Below are 15,429 nucleotides of genomic sequence, written 5' to 3' on the forward strand. Positions count from 1 at the left end.
AAAGACGATTGAAGAGGCTCAAGAGCTCATAGATACAGTTGCTAGAAATCAACATTTATACTCAAGCAGTGAGTCCCCTATAAAAGAAGAAGTTGTGGCAGTAACTACTGATCCTAACCCTCAAGAACAGATGGTTGAGCTTAATCAGCAATTACTCATGATGACAAAACAGTTAGCAGAATTTAAAGAGATGCTCCAAGAAACTAAAATTTCTAACAAGAATATGGAAGCACAATTAAATCAGACAAGACAGCAACTATCTAAACAGATAACAGAAGAATGCCAAGCTGTTAAATTAAGGAGTGGGAAAACATTGAATGTGTCAACTCAAAGCAGCAGAAAGCTAAGAAAGGAACAACTGACAGAGGATAACCAAATCACTGTCCAAAATCCCTCTGAGGACAGTAAGAGCCCAGAAAGGAATACTTCTGGCGTTCACATGCCAGAAAGGGGGGAAAGTTGGCGTTAAACGCCCATCCCTCACCCAATCCTGGCGTTCAAACGCCAATGAGGAATCAGACACCTGAGAGTGCTGATAGTAACCCCTCTATGAAGGCTTCTCCAACCACTTCTGTAGGAAATAAACCTGCAGCAACTAAGGTTGAAGAGTATAAAGCCAAGATGCCTTATCCTCAGAAACTCCGCCAAGCAGAACAGGATAAGCAATTTGCCCGCTTTGCAGACTATCTCAGGACTCTTGAAATAAAGATTCCATTTGCAGAAGCACTTGAGCAAATACCTTCTTATGCTAAGTTCATGAAAGAGATCTTAAGTCATAAGAAGGATTGGAGAGAAACTGAAAAAGTGTTTTTCACTGAAGAATGCAGTGCAGTCATTCTGAAAAGCTTACTAGAGAAGCTTCAAGATCCAGGAAGCTTTATGATACCATGCACATTAGAAGGTGCTTGTACTAAGACAGCCCTATGTGACCTTGGAGCAAGTATCAATCTAATACCTGCATCCACTATTAGAAAGCTTGGGTTGACTGAAGAAGTCAAACCAACCCGGATATGTCTTCAACTTGCTGATGGCTCCATTAAATACCCATCAGGCATAATTGAGGACATGATTGTCAAGGTTGGGCCCTTCGCCTTTCCAACTGACTTTGTAGTGCTAGAAATGGAGGAGCACAAGAGTGCAACTCTCATCCTAGGAAGACCCTTCCTAGTAACTGGACGAACTCTCATTGATGTACAAAAAGGGGAAGTGACCCTGAGAGTCAATGAGGATGAGTTCAAGTTGAATGCTGTCAAAGCTATGCAGCATCCAGACACATCAAATTACTGCATGAGCGCTGATATTATTGACTCTTTAGTGGAAGAGATCAATATGACTGAGAGTCTCGAATCAGAGCTAGAGGATATCTTTAAAGATGTTCAGCCTGACCTAGAAGAACCAGAGGAAATAAAAGAACCTCTGAAAATTCCTCAGGAAGAGGATAAGCCTCCTAAACCCAAGCTCAAGCCACTACCACCATCCCTGAAGTATGTATTTCTGGGAGAAGGTGACACTTTTCCAGTGATTATAAGCTCTGCTTTAAACTCATAGGAAGAGGAAGCACTAATTCAAGTGCTAAAGACACACAAGACAGCTCTTGGGTGGTCCATAAGTGATCTTAAGGGCATTAGCCCAGCAAGATGCATGCACAAGATCCTATTGGAAGATAATGCCAAGCCAGTGGTTCAACCACAGAGGCGGTTAAATCCAGCCATGAAGGAGGTGGTGCAGAAAGATGTCACTAAGTTACTAGAGGTTGGGATTATTTATCCTATTTCTGATAGCCCCTGGGTGAGCCCTGTCCAAGTTGTCCCCAAAAAGGGAGGCATGACAGTGGTTCATAATGAAAAGAATGAACTGGTTCCTACAAGAACAGTTACAGGGTGGCACATGTGTATTGACTACAGAAGGCTCAATACAGCCACCAGGAAGGATCATTTCCCTTTACCATTCATAGACCAAATGCTAGAAAGACTAGCGGGTCATGATTATTACTGCTTTTTGGATGGCTATTCAGGCAATAATCAAATTACAGTGGACCCTCAAGATCAAGAGAAAACAACATTCACCTGTCCTTCTGGCGTGTTTGCTTACAGAAGAATGCCTTTTGGTCTATGCAATGCACCTGCAACCTTTCAGAGGTGCATGCTCTCCATCTTCTCTGATATGATAGAGAAATTCCTGGAAGTCTTCATGGATGACTTCTCAGTATTTGGAGACTCATTCAACTCCTGTCTTGATCATCTAGCACTTGTCCTGAAAAGGTGCCAAGAGACTAACCTGGTCTTGAACTGGGAGAAATGTCACTTTATGGTGACTGAAGGAATTGTCCTTGGACACAAAATTTCAAGTAAGGGAATAGAGGTGGATCAAGCAAAGGTAGAGGTAATTGAAAAATTACCACCACCTGCCAATATTAAGGCAATCAGAAGCTTTCTAGGGCATGCAGGATTCTACAAAAGGTTCATAAAGGATTTTTCAAAAATTGCAAAACCTCTAAGCAACCTGCTAGCTGCCGACACACCATTTGTGTTTGACACACAGTGTCTGCAGGCATTTGAGACCCTGAAAGCCAAGCTGGTCACAGCACCAGTCATCTCTGCACCAGACTGGACATTACTATTCAAACTAATGTGTGATGCCAGTGACCATGCCATTGGTGTAGTGTTGGGACAGAGGCATAACAAGCTTCTGCACATCATTTATTATGCTAGCCGTGTTCTAAATGATGCACAGAAGAAATACACAACCATAGAAAAAGAGTTACTTGCAGTGGTTTATGCCATTGACAAGTTTAGATCCTATTTAGTATGGTCAAAAGTGATTGTGTACACTGACCATGCTGCTCTTAAATACTTACTCACAAAGCAGGATTCAAAACCCAGGCTCATAAGGTGGGTATTGCTTCTGCAAGAGTTTGATATAGAAATAAGAGACAGAAAAGGGACAGAGAACCAGGTAGCTGATCATCTATCCCGAATTGAACCAGTAGCTGGGGCGTCCCTCCCTTCTACTAAGATCTCTGAAACCATTCCAGATGAGCAACTCTTTGCCATCTAGGAAGAACCATGGTTTGCAGATATTGCAAATTATAAAGCTATGAGGTTCATACCACAGGAGTACAGTAGGGTGCAAAGAAAAAATTTAATTTCAGATGCCAACTACTACCTATGGGATGAGGCATATCTCATTAAGAGATGTGCAGACGGAATAATCCGCAGATGTGTACCCAGAGAGGAAGCACAAAGGATCCTGTGGCATTGCCATGGATCGCAGTATGGGGGACATTTCGGAGGTGAGCGAACAGCCACTAAGGTCCTCCAATGCGGATTCTATTGGCCTACTATCTATAGGGATGCCCAGGAGTTTGTGCGTAATTGTGACAGTTGCCAAAGAGCTGGTAACTTGCCTCATGGTTACGCCATGCCTCAACAAGGGATCCTAGAGATTGAATTGTTTGATGTATAGGGAATTGACTTCATGGGTCCCTTCCCTCATCATACTCAAACACTTATATTCTAGTGGTAGTAGACTATGTGTCTAAATGGATAGAAGCAATTGCCACACCCAATAATGATACCAAGACCGTACTGAAATTCCTACAGAAACACATCTTCAGCAGGTTTGGTATTCCCAGAGTACTAATCAGTAATGAGGGCACTCATTTCTGCAATAAACAGCTGTACTCTGCCATGGTCCGATATGGAATTAGCCACAAAATAGCAACTCCGTATCACCCACAGACAAATAGGCAAGCTGAAGTATCTAATAGAGAGTTAAAAAGAATCCTAGAACGGACTGTTATTGCCCGTAGAAAGGATTGGGCAAAGAGCTTGGATGATGCTCTGTAGGCATACAGAACAGCCTTCAAGACTCCTATAGGAACCTCTTCATACCAACTTGTGTATGGGAAGGCTTGTCATCTGCCTGTGGAACTGGAACATAAAGCCTACTGGGCAACCAGATTCCTAAACATGGATGCTAAGTTAGCTGGTGAAAAATATTGCTCCAGCTAAATGAGTTAGCGGAGTTTAGACTCAGTGCCTTTAAAAATGCAAAAATTTATAAGGAAAAGGCAGAGAAGTGGCATGACAAGAAGTTGTCAACCAGAGTCTTTGAGCCAGGACAAAAAGTTCTACTATTCAACTCTATGCTCAGACTATTCCCAGGAAAACTTAAATCCCGGTGGAGGGGTCCGTATGTGGTTACAGGGGTCTCACCATATGGATATGTTGAGCTTCAGGATATTGATTCTGACGAAAAATTCATTGTTAATGGACAGAGGATCAAACATTATCTTGAAAGCAATTTTGAGCAAGAATGCCAATCATCAAAATTGAAGGAATTCACAGAGTTACAGAAGGATTCAGTGCAAAAAGCAGAGAAAAGGAGCTTGCTGGCAAAAAAACACCAGTAAGGGTACTCTGGGCGTTAAACGCCAGAATGGATACCATTCTGGGCGTTTAACGCCAGTAAAGGTACCATTTTGGGCGTTAAACGCCAGAATGGGCACCATTCTGGGCGTTTAAGGCTAGGTTGGCAGTATCTTGGGCGTTCAGCAAAACGCCCAGTGATAAAGGGGATTTCTGGCGTTAAACACCCATTTTGGGCACCAAGTGGGCGTTAAACGCCAGAATGGATACCATTCTGGGCGTTTAATGTCAGAAAGACAGGGGACAGAGATTTTGTTTTCCACTTCAAATTTTTTCAAACTTTCTTGTTTTGATCCATAATTTTCTGCATAAATACATTACAAACTTTCATCATTCACTCTCAATTTCAAAAATTAAATAATTTTCTAAATCATTCTTTAAATCTCCTTCAAATCCTTTCCAAATCTTCTTCAAAAACTCAAATCTCTTCTCAATTTCTTTCCATATCTTCTCAAATCTCCTTCAAAGTTTTCAAAATCTCTCCCCCTCCCTTATAAATACACATTCGGTCATCCCATTCTCCCCACCATTCGAATTTGCTCTCCTCCTCTCTCTCCCCCTTCCTTTCTTTTGCTTGAGGGCAAGCAAACCTCTAAGTTTGGTGTGCTTTTCCATGATCACTAAGCCAAGATTTATCAATATCATGGCTCCTAAGGGAAAACAAACCAATTCAAGAGGCAAGAAAGAGTATACTCCAAAGAATCTATGGAATCAAGAGAAGTTCTTAACCAAAGAACATGCAGACCATTACCACAAAATAATGGGTCTGAGGGCAGTGATCCCGGAAGTCAGATTCGATCTGAAAGAAGATGAATATCCAGAGATCCAAGAGCAAATTCGAAACAGAGGATGGGAAGTTCTAACCAACCCTGAGACAAAGGTTGGAAGGAACATGGTTTAGGAATTCTACTCAAATCTGTGGCTGACAGATAAGCAGAGAATGACTGGAACTGCTTTTTATACCTACAGAACCATGGTCAGAGGAAGAATTATTTACTTCCATCTGGACAAAATAAGAGAGGTCTTCAAATTGCCTCAACTGCAAGATGATCCTGAATCCTTTAGGAGAATGGTGAGAGCAGATAAGGGTTGGATCAAGTTCTAGAGGACATATGCCTCCCTGGAACTAAGTGGACAACTAATTCAAAAGGTGTCCCAAACCAACTCAAGAGAGGATATCTCAAACCAATTGCAAGAGGTTGGATAGACTTCATTGGGCGTTCTATATTGCCCACTAGCAACCGTTCTGAGGTCACCATCAAGAGAGCAGTGATGATTCATTGCATTATGCTGGGAAAAGAAGTGGAGGTTCATCATCTGATTGCTTATGCTGGGGTGAGGATGGGAGTAGACGAATTCATCCCAATTGAACATTCAATCACCAAGAGGTCAATGGAAGGACAAATGTAAGATAACTCTATCAAAAGGAGGGCGCAGGAGTTCCTCCCTAAACTTCCTAAAATTGACTACTGGGCCAGCCTTGAAGCATCTGTTGCCAAGCTGTAAGAAACTATGGAACAAATTAAGGAAGAACAGCAGAATCAAAACTGCATGCTCTGCAAATTGCTGAAGGAACAAGAGAAGCAGGGGGCGTAAGCTACAGAAGATGAAGTGCCAGAAGCTCTCCCTTGAAGGGTCAAATACCCCGCAAGTTGAGGGAGCATCCACTTCTCAAAATCAAGGTTGTTGAGTCCTAACTCTGTGATAACCTCTATCATTAGGAATCTATTTTAGAGTCATTTAATTTTTTGTTTTCTATTATTATTAGTCTTATCTTATATTTATTTTTGAGTCTTGTTCTTAATTCTTGATTAATAAAATTGAAGGTTCATGTCTTAAAGCTATGAATGTCCTATGAATCCATCACCTCTCTTAAATGAAAAATGCTTTAATCACAAAAGAACAAGAAGTACAGGATTTCGAATTTATCTCTGAAACTAGTTGAATTAGTTTGATTTGGTGACAATACTTTTTGTTTTCTGAATGAATGCTTGAACATTGCATATGTCTTTTGAATTTGTTGATTAAAGAATGTTAAACTTGTTGGCTCTTGAAAGAATGATGAAAAAGGAGAAATGTTATTGAGGATCTGAAAAATCATCAAATTGATTCTTGAAGCAAGAAAAAGCAGTGTATTCAAAAAAATGATCCAAGGCAAAAAGAGTGTGCTTAAGAACCCTGGACACCTCTAATTGGGGACTCTAGCAAAGCTGAGTCACAATCTAAGAAGGTTCACCCAGTTATGTGTTTGTGGCATGTATGTATCCGGTGGTAATACTGGAAGACAGAGTGCTTTGGGCCACAGCCAAGACTCATAGAATAACTATGTTCAAGAATCATCACACTTAACTAGGAGAATCAATAATACTATCTGAATTCTGAGTTCCTATAGATGCCAATCATTCTAATCTTCAAAGGATAAAGTGAGATGCCAAAACTGTTCAGAAGCAAAAAGCTACTAGTCCCGCTCATCTAAATGGAGCTAAGTTTCATTGATATTTTGGAGTCTATAGTATGTTCTCTTCTTTTTATCCTAATTGATTTTCAGTTGCTTGGGGACAAGCAACAATTTAAGTTTGGTGTTGTGATGAGCGGATAATTTATACGCTTTTTGGCACTATTTTTAGTATGTTTTTAGTATGTTTTGGTTAGTTTTTAGTATGTTTTTATTACTTTTTATTTAAAATTCACTTTTTTGGGCTTTACTATGAGTTTATGTGTTTTTCTGTGATTTCAGGTAATTTCTGGCTGAAATTGAGGGACCTGAGCAAAAATCTGATTCAGAGGCTGAAAAAGGACTGCAGATGCTGTTGGATTCTGACCTCCCTGCACTCGAAGTGGATTTTCTGGAGTTACAGAAGCCTAATTGGCGCGCTCTCAATTGCGTTGGAAAGTAGACATCCTGGGCTTTCCAGCAATGTTTAATAGTTCATACTTTTCCCGAGATTTGATGGCCCAAACCGGCATTGCAAATCAGCTTCAGAATTCCTAGTGTTTAACGCCGGAACTGGCACAAAAATTGGAGTTAATCCCCAAACTGGCACAAAAGCTAGCGTTTATCTCCAGGAAAAGTCTCTACACATGAAAGCTTCAATCCTTAGCCCAAGCACACACCAAGTGGACCCCGGAAGTGGATTTTTACGTCATTTACTCATTTCTGTATACCCTAGGTTACTAGTTCACTATTAATAGGACCTTTTGACATTGTATCTTGACCTCATGACACATTACACGTTTCTTATTGTATCTTCTAAGGCATGAGTCTCTAAACCCATGGTTGGGGGTGAGGAGCTCTGCTGTGTCTTGATGGATTAATGCAATTACTACTGTTTTTCATTCAATCACGCTTGCTGCTATTCTAAGATATCACTTGATCTTCAACTTGATGAATGTGATGATCCGTGACACTCATCATCATTCTCACCTATGAACGTGTGCCTGACAACCACCTCCGTTCTACTTTAGATTGAGTGAATATCTCTTGGATTCCTTAATCAGAATCTTCGTGGTATAAGCTAGAATTGATAGCGGCATTCAAGTGAATCCAGAAGGTCTAAACCTTGTCTGTGGTATTCTGAGTATGACTCAAGGATTGAATGACTGTGATGAGCTTCAAACTCCTAAGGGCTGGGCGTTAGTGACAGATGCAAAAGAATCACTGGATTCTATTCGAACCTGATTGAGAACCGACAGATGATTAGCCGTGCTGTGACAGAGCGCGTTGAACATTTTCACTTAGAGGATGGGAGGTAGCCATTGACAACGGTGAAACCCTACATATAGCTTGCCATGGAAGGAGCCTTGCGTGCATGAAGAAGAAGATAGTGGGAAAGCAGAGGTTCAGAAGATAGAGCATCTCCAAAACCTCAACCTGTTCTCCATTACTGCAAAACAAGTATCTATTTCATGTTCTTTTACTTTTCACAATTAAACCTGAGAATTATTGATATCCTGACTAAGAGTTACAAGTTAACCATAGCTTGCTTCAAGCCGACAATCTCCGTGGGATCGACCCTTACTCACGTGAGGTATTACTTGGACGACCCAGTGCACTTGCTGGTTAGTTGTGCAGAATTACAAAAGTGTGATTGTGATTTCGTGCACCAGTAAAGTATAGACTATTATATATTGTTGGAAAGCCCTGGATGTCTACTTTCCAACGCAGTTGAGAGCTTGCCATTTGGACTTCTGTAGCTCCAAATATGCCATTTCGAGTGTAGGGAGGTCAGAATCCAACAGCATCTGGAATCCTTTGTCAGCCTCTGAATCAGATTTTTGCTCAGGTCCCTCCATTTCAGCCAGAAAGTACCTGAAATCACTGAAAAACACACAAACTCATAGTAAGGTCCAAAAATGTGAATTTTACTTAAAAACTAATAAAAGTATACTAAAAAGTAAATAAAATATACTAAAAACTATATAAAAACAATGTTAAAAAGCGTATAAATTATCTGCTCATCACTAGACTCCCTCGTGCTGATGTGTGTTTCTGTTGTAAATTCTGAGTATTATGTGGAGCTTAGAAAACATCACCGGATTTGTAGTAGTAGGGATCAGGAGAAGAACTACGAGCTAGTAGTGCCTGATTCCGATGAGAGGTTTGCTTTCTTTCTCTGACCCAAGGGGAACGCCCCTTCTTTTATGCCTATGATTACTTTTTTAGCCAACTGAACATCACCCTTCCTTTTACCTCTTTCGAGACCGATTTTTGGTGGTCATGTAATGTAGCTCCATCCCAGCTCTATCCGAACTCCTGGGGCTTTATTAAGATTTTTTAGCTGCTGTGCCAAGAATTGGATGTTAAGCATTCTCAAACTCTCTTTCTTTACCTCTTCGTTTTGACCAAACCCGGGATTTCTACCAAAAAGAAAGCTTCATGGGTTTCTTTCAGATCTGCCCAAGGAAAGAAAGTGTTTTCCATGTATAATGAGTCCTTCAGGGATTTTAAGAATTATTACTTCAAGGTCCGAGCTGTTGAAGGTGCTCGACCGTTTCTCTTGGAGTCAAATAATGAACCTACCTTCCCCGTATGTTGGCAAAAGAATGTTGTAGTATCTAGATTTTGTGGGAGATGCTTAATGAGGTTGAGCAGGCTTTTGTAAGTGTGTTGGAGGAGATTTGGGGGCAACCCCCCCATCTCGACACAAAGAGACTCTTAGGGGATTCCTCCTTTTTTCGAGCTGAGCTGGGTAGTGGTCGACTTCTCTTTTGCTTTTACTTGCTTTTGTTTCTTTTTCTTCCAGTTTTGTAACTTGGTTTTTTGCTGTGCTTTTTTAAGAGATGGTTAAAAATAATGATTCCATGAAGGCCTCTAAGAAGGCGAGGAAAGCTATAGCTGCCCAGAACGTCTTGGCCAAGGCTGCTGGGGAGGGATTCTCTCAGGTTCTCCTTAAGAAGCCGACCTCGGGTGCTTCTGGGCCGAGGAGGGTGATCCCTACTCCTCAGGTGCATTTAGTTTATCCTCCCCAGACATCTGCTGCTACCTCTTCTCCCACTGCTGATCCTCCACCAAAGAAACAAAAGACTATTGAGCCTTTTGACCTTGATGCCCCCGACTTTGATGCTGTGGGGTTTGTTGACCATCAAATCGCCCCTTATGGCCGACTTCCTATGAACGATGTGTCCATTCTTCACCACCTGGATTTCATCACCCAGAGTAATGTGAAGATGGCACATATGGGTGCAGCTTTGTTTCGAACTGCTCAGGATATCCCGATTCATGCAACAAAGTCATTTATGGAGGAGGCTAAGTCGAAATTCGAAAAAATCAAGGGTTTGAAGGAGGAGCTTAAGAAAAAGGTGGCAAAGCTGGAGAAAGAGTTGGAGGTGAGAAGACTTGAGCTACTGCTGCAATAGCTTCTACGAACTTGGCTAAGGAGATGGCACAGAAGCATAAGGATAGCTATATATTAACTTATGGTGAGATGGTAGAGCTCAGGGAGAGGTTGGACTCTATTCAGGCTGACTACACTAAGCTCCAGGCCATCTTGTAGGCAGTGTGAATGCTGCTTATGAGAATTTGAAGGCCCAGGTTTGAGTTCTTGTGCCCGACCTCGACCTCACCCTATTCAGCTTGGACAACATTGTAGCAGATGGTATGATTGTCCCTGATAGTTTGGATGATGATGATGTAGATGTAGTTCCTCTTCCTGTGCCATCTTCCAAAGCCTTTGCTGCCCCGGCTTCTTCAACTCCTACTACTGAGGTCGGTCGTCCCGAGTTGGACCCTGATGTTCAGATCTTGAACCGGCCGGATGGAACCGTTGATGTTGTTCCACTTGCGACCCGTCCTCCTTCGCCCCGAGATGCCGCCACTGAAGAATCTTTACATCCTTTGTAGTTTCTGTTTTGTTTTTGTATCCTTTAATGGCCCGACTTGTGGGTTTTTGAACTTCTATTTTGTAACTGTACCCTGATGTGGCTTTGATACTGCTTGGTTGCTTCTGTTAGCAACTTCTATTTAGGAAAAACAAAAATGCTTTTTTGATTCTTAAGGCCAATTTTCGGTTGGCCTTCTGAGACTTGATTTATAGTAGCTTTGTTTTCTCATGATATGTTTTCTTGCAGTCTTCTGGCACTTCTGGGAATCTTTAGAGTGTTGGAGCCTTGTTGTCCGACCTCTTTGGATTGCCTTTGTGTTTTTCTATTTGCTGCTTTAACCGAAGCGACCTTTGAGGCTGGCTTGTTTTGACTTGTTCTTTTTAGTATTCTCATAGAACACTTGTAAATTGATTTCGGCAAGGTCGTGGCCTTTCAGGTCGAGTTCTATCTCTTTTAGCGCACGCCTTCTGTTGGTCAGTTCCCTCGTCCACCCTTCTTTGAGTTTAGCAATCCATTTTTGATTGTACCTCGCCGGATCTTCTTTTCATGGATTCGCTTTGATAACTATGTCGCTTGGAATTAGCTTAGGCCGACTTCTTCATCTCGGTCCGCTTAAGTTATTTCTAGTAATCCATTTTGTTTGGACCGTGTCAGGTCTCTTTTTATGGGTTACTTTTTTGTAGCTTTGTCAGGCCGACTTCGTCATGTCGGTCCCTTCTAAGTTATTTCTAGTAATCCATTTTATTTGGACCTTGTCAGGTCTTCTTTTTATGAATTACTTTTGTATAACTTTTTGTAGCTTTGTCGGGCCGACTTCATCATGTCGGTCCCTTCTAAGTTATTTCTAGTAATCCATTTTATTTGGACCTTGTTAGGTCTCTTTTTATGGATTACTTTTGTATAACTTTTTGTAGCATTGTCTAGCTGACTTCATCATGTTGGTCCCTTCTAATTTATTTCTTGTACTCCATTTTCAGGGCTGGCCAGGCCTCTTTTCTATGGGTTACTTTTTATAACTTTTTGTCGCTTTGATCTAGTTCGACTTCTTTTATGTCGGTCCATTCTAAGTTATTTCTAGCAATCCATTTTTTGTTTCATACCTCGTCAGGTGTCTATTCATGGATCGCTTTTTATAACTTCTTGCATTATTCTATTTATGTCGCTTTTCATCTTGCCGATTTTGATCCTCACTTGGCCTGACCTTTGATGAATTCAGTTTTCATCTTTGTCGACATTATCGTGATCGAGCAGTGAATTTTGTTTTCACTTTTGCCGATCTGTAGTTTTATAATCGAATGATGAATTTTGCATTTCAGATTAATGCGTCTTGATAAAGAGAATTTGTGGAAAATCTGAAAAAGCTTTTATTCAAAAATAGAAAATATGAAAGTATAGACATGTGGGTACTTACCCTATTTAGGTCAGGTAATTTTCAGATCTTGGCTTGGCACCTCATTAAAAAACCTTTTTCAGGAAAAAAAGTGCACATTTGTCCTAAGATCTTTTAATTACTTTTTAACTATAATATCTTCTTCGGTTGCAGGCGTGCCATGCTCTTGGTAGCTCTCGCCCCTCGAGTTCGGACACTTTGTAGTAGCCTTTTCCCAATACCTCTGTGACTCGGTAGGGTCCTTTCCAGTTAGCCGCTAGCTTTCCTTCTCCGGGTCGACTTGTTCCGATATCATTTCGGATTAGGATGAGGTCATTGTTGGTGAAGCTTTGCTACACTACCTTTCAATTGTATCTTAAGGCCATGCGGCGTTTTAGCATTTCTTCTCTGATCCGAGCACTTTCTCAGACATCAGAGAGTAGATTGAGCTCTTTCATCTGAAGTTGGGAGTTAGCTTCTTCACTGTAGAGGATCGTTCTGGGAGATCTTTCTTCAACTTCTACCGGTATCATTGCCTCCATTCTATAAGCCAATCGGAAGGGTGATTCCTTTGTGGTGGAGTGTGGAGTTGTCTGATATGCCCATAGGACTTGTGGAAGCTCTTCAGCCCAGGCTCCCTTTGCATCCTGTAGCCTCCGTTTTAACCCGGCTAGTATGACTTTATTGGCAGCTTCTACTTGTCCATTTGCCTGCGGGTGTTCTACGGATGTGAATTGGTGCTTTATCTTCAAATCGGCTACCAACTTTCTAAAGCCTGCGTCTGTGAATTGAGTGCCATTGTATGTGGTGATGGAATAAGGAACCCTAAACCTCGTGACAATGTTACTATATAGGAATTTCCAAATTCTTTGGGCAGTGGCATTGGCTAGGAGCTCTGCCTCAATCCATTTTGTGAAATAATCCACCCCTACAATAAGGAATTTGACCTGTCCCGATCCTTGGGGGAAGGGCCCGAGGAGGTCGAGTCCCCACTTTGCAAATGGCCAAGGTGATGTTACACTGATGAGTTCTTTTGGTGGCACGATGTAGAAGTTAGCATGCTTCTGACATGGTGGACATGTCTTAACGAACATGTTGGCTTCATTTTGTAAAGTCGGCCAAAAGAATCCGGCTCGGAGTACTTTCTTAGCAAGAGCTCGTGCTCCGAGATCATTGCCACATGTGCCATTGTGTATTTCTTCTAAGACCTCTTTTGTGTTAGAGGCCGGCACACATTTTAGTAGAGGTGTCAAAATCCCTCTCTTATATAGGATGTTATTTATGATAGTGTAATACTGTGACTCCCGCTTTAGCCTCTTTGCCTCCTTCTTATCTGTAGAGAGTATCTCTGATTTGAGGTAGCTGATTATGGGAGTTATCCGATCTTGATCCTGACCCGATATGGCGAGAATTTTTTCTTCTTATAAGATTGACGGGTTCTGCAGAATTTCCTAGATGAGGCTTCTATTATTGCCCTTTGGTTTGGTGCTGGCTAATTTTGAGAGTGCATCAGCTCGAGCATTCTGTTCCCGAGGTATATGTCGGATCTCACATTCCTGGAATTGTCCGAGTTTTTCCCTGGTTTTGTCCAGGTAATTTTTCATAGCATGATCTTTGGCTTGGTAGGTCCCTGCTATTTGCGAGGTGACAACCTGTGAATCGCTAAAGATGATAAGTTTTTGGGCTCCGACTTCTTTAGCCAGCTTCAAACCAACCAATAGCGCCTCATACTCAGCCTGATTATTGGAAGCAGGGAACTCGAATTATAGGGAGAGTTCGATTTGAGTTCCTTGATTACCTTCTATTATTACACCTGCTCCATTCTCGGTTTTATTTGAAGAGCTATCTACAAATAGATTCCAATTTGTAGGGATTTTTGGGGTGTCAGTATACTCTACAATAAAGTCGGCCAGATACTGTTATTTGATGGTTGTCTGAGCTTCGTATTGAAGATCGAATTCGGACAACTCGACTGCCCACTGTAGGATTCTCCCTACTAAATCTGCTTTTTACAGAATGCCTTTTATGGGCTGGTTGGTCCAGACTTTGATGGTGTGAGCCTGGAAGTATGGGCGAAGTCGTCGAGAGGTTAATATGAGAGCGTATGAGAATTTTTCTATCTTTTGATAGCTAAGTTTGGACCCTTGTAGTGCTTTACTGATGAAGTATATAGGTTGTTGTCTACGTTCGTCCTCTCTAACTAGTGCCGAGGCTATCGCCCGACTTCCTACTGCGAGGTATAATATAAGTGTTTCTCCTTCCCGTGGTCGGGTAAGAATGGGTGGTTGTCCCAGGAATCTTTTGAATTCCTAGAAGGCTTGCTCGCACTCTGATGTCCATTCGAACTTGTTTCCCTTCTTTAGTGTGGCGTAGAAGGGGAGAGATCTTATGGCTAATCCGGCTAGGAATCTGGACAAGGTTGCCAGTCGCTCATTGAGCTGTTGTACTTCTTTGACACATGTCGGACTTTTCATGTCGAGTATGGCCCGGCACTTTTCTGGGTTTGCTTCAATTCCTCTTTGTGTGAGCATGAAACCCAAGAATTTGCAAGCTTCTACTGCGAAGGTACATTTTTCAGGGTTAGTCGCATGCTATGCTTTCTTATGGTATTGAACACTTGGGCGAGATCAGACAGTAATGATTATTTGCTTTGTGTTTTTACTAACATGTCGTCCACATATACCTCCATGAGTTTCCCGACATGGTCTGCGAAGACTTTATTCATCAATCTTTGATAGGTGGCTCCTGCATTTTTGAGTCCAAACGGCATGACGACGTAGCAGTAGTTTGCTTTTGGAGTTAAGAATGAGGTTTTTTCTTGATCAGGTAGGTACATCGGTATTTGATTGTATCCCAAATAGGCATCCATGAATGAGAGGTATTTGTATCCGGAGGAGGCATCCACCAGAGCATCGATACTTTGGAGTGGATAAGGATCTTTGGGGCAAGCTTTGTTGAGATCGGTGTAATCTGTGCACATCCGCCATTTCCCATTTCATTCTTTCACCAAGACGACGTTGGCTAGCCATAGTGGGTACTTGACTTCTCTTATGAATCCTGCCTCTAGTAGGACTTGTACCTGTTCCTCCACAACTTGGGATCTTTTTGGTCTGAGCTTTTTACGCATCTGCTGTACTGGCCAAGATCCTGGATACCCTGCCAGCTTATGGCACATTAGCTTTGGGTTTATGCCAAGCATGTCTGCAGCCTTCCATGCGAAGAGGTCGACATTATCTTTTAGGAACTGTATGAGGGACTCCTTTACGTTTCCTTTTAAGATTGCGCCAATATTGGTTGTTTTATATGGGA

The sequence above is a fragment of the Arachis duranensis genome, chromosome 9, assembly GCF_000817695.3.
Source record: "Arachis duranensis cultivar V14167 chromosome 9, aradu.V14167.gnm2.J7QH, whole genome shotgun sequence".
Taxonomy (NCBI): domain Eukaryota; kingdom Viridiplantae; phylum Streptophyta; class Magnoliopsida; order Fabales; family Fabaceae; genus Arachis; species Arachis duranensis.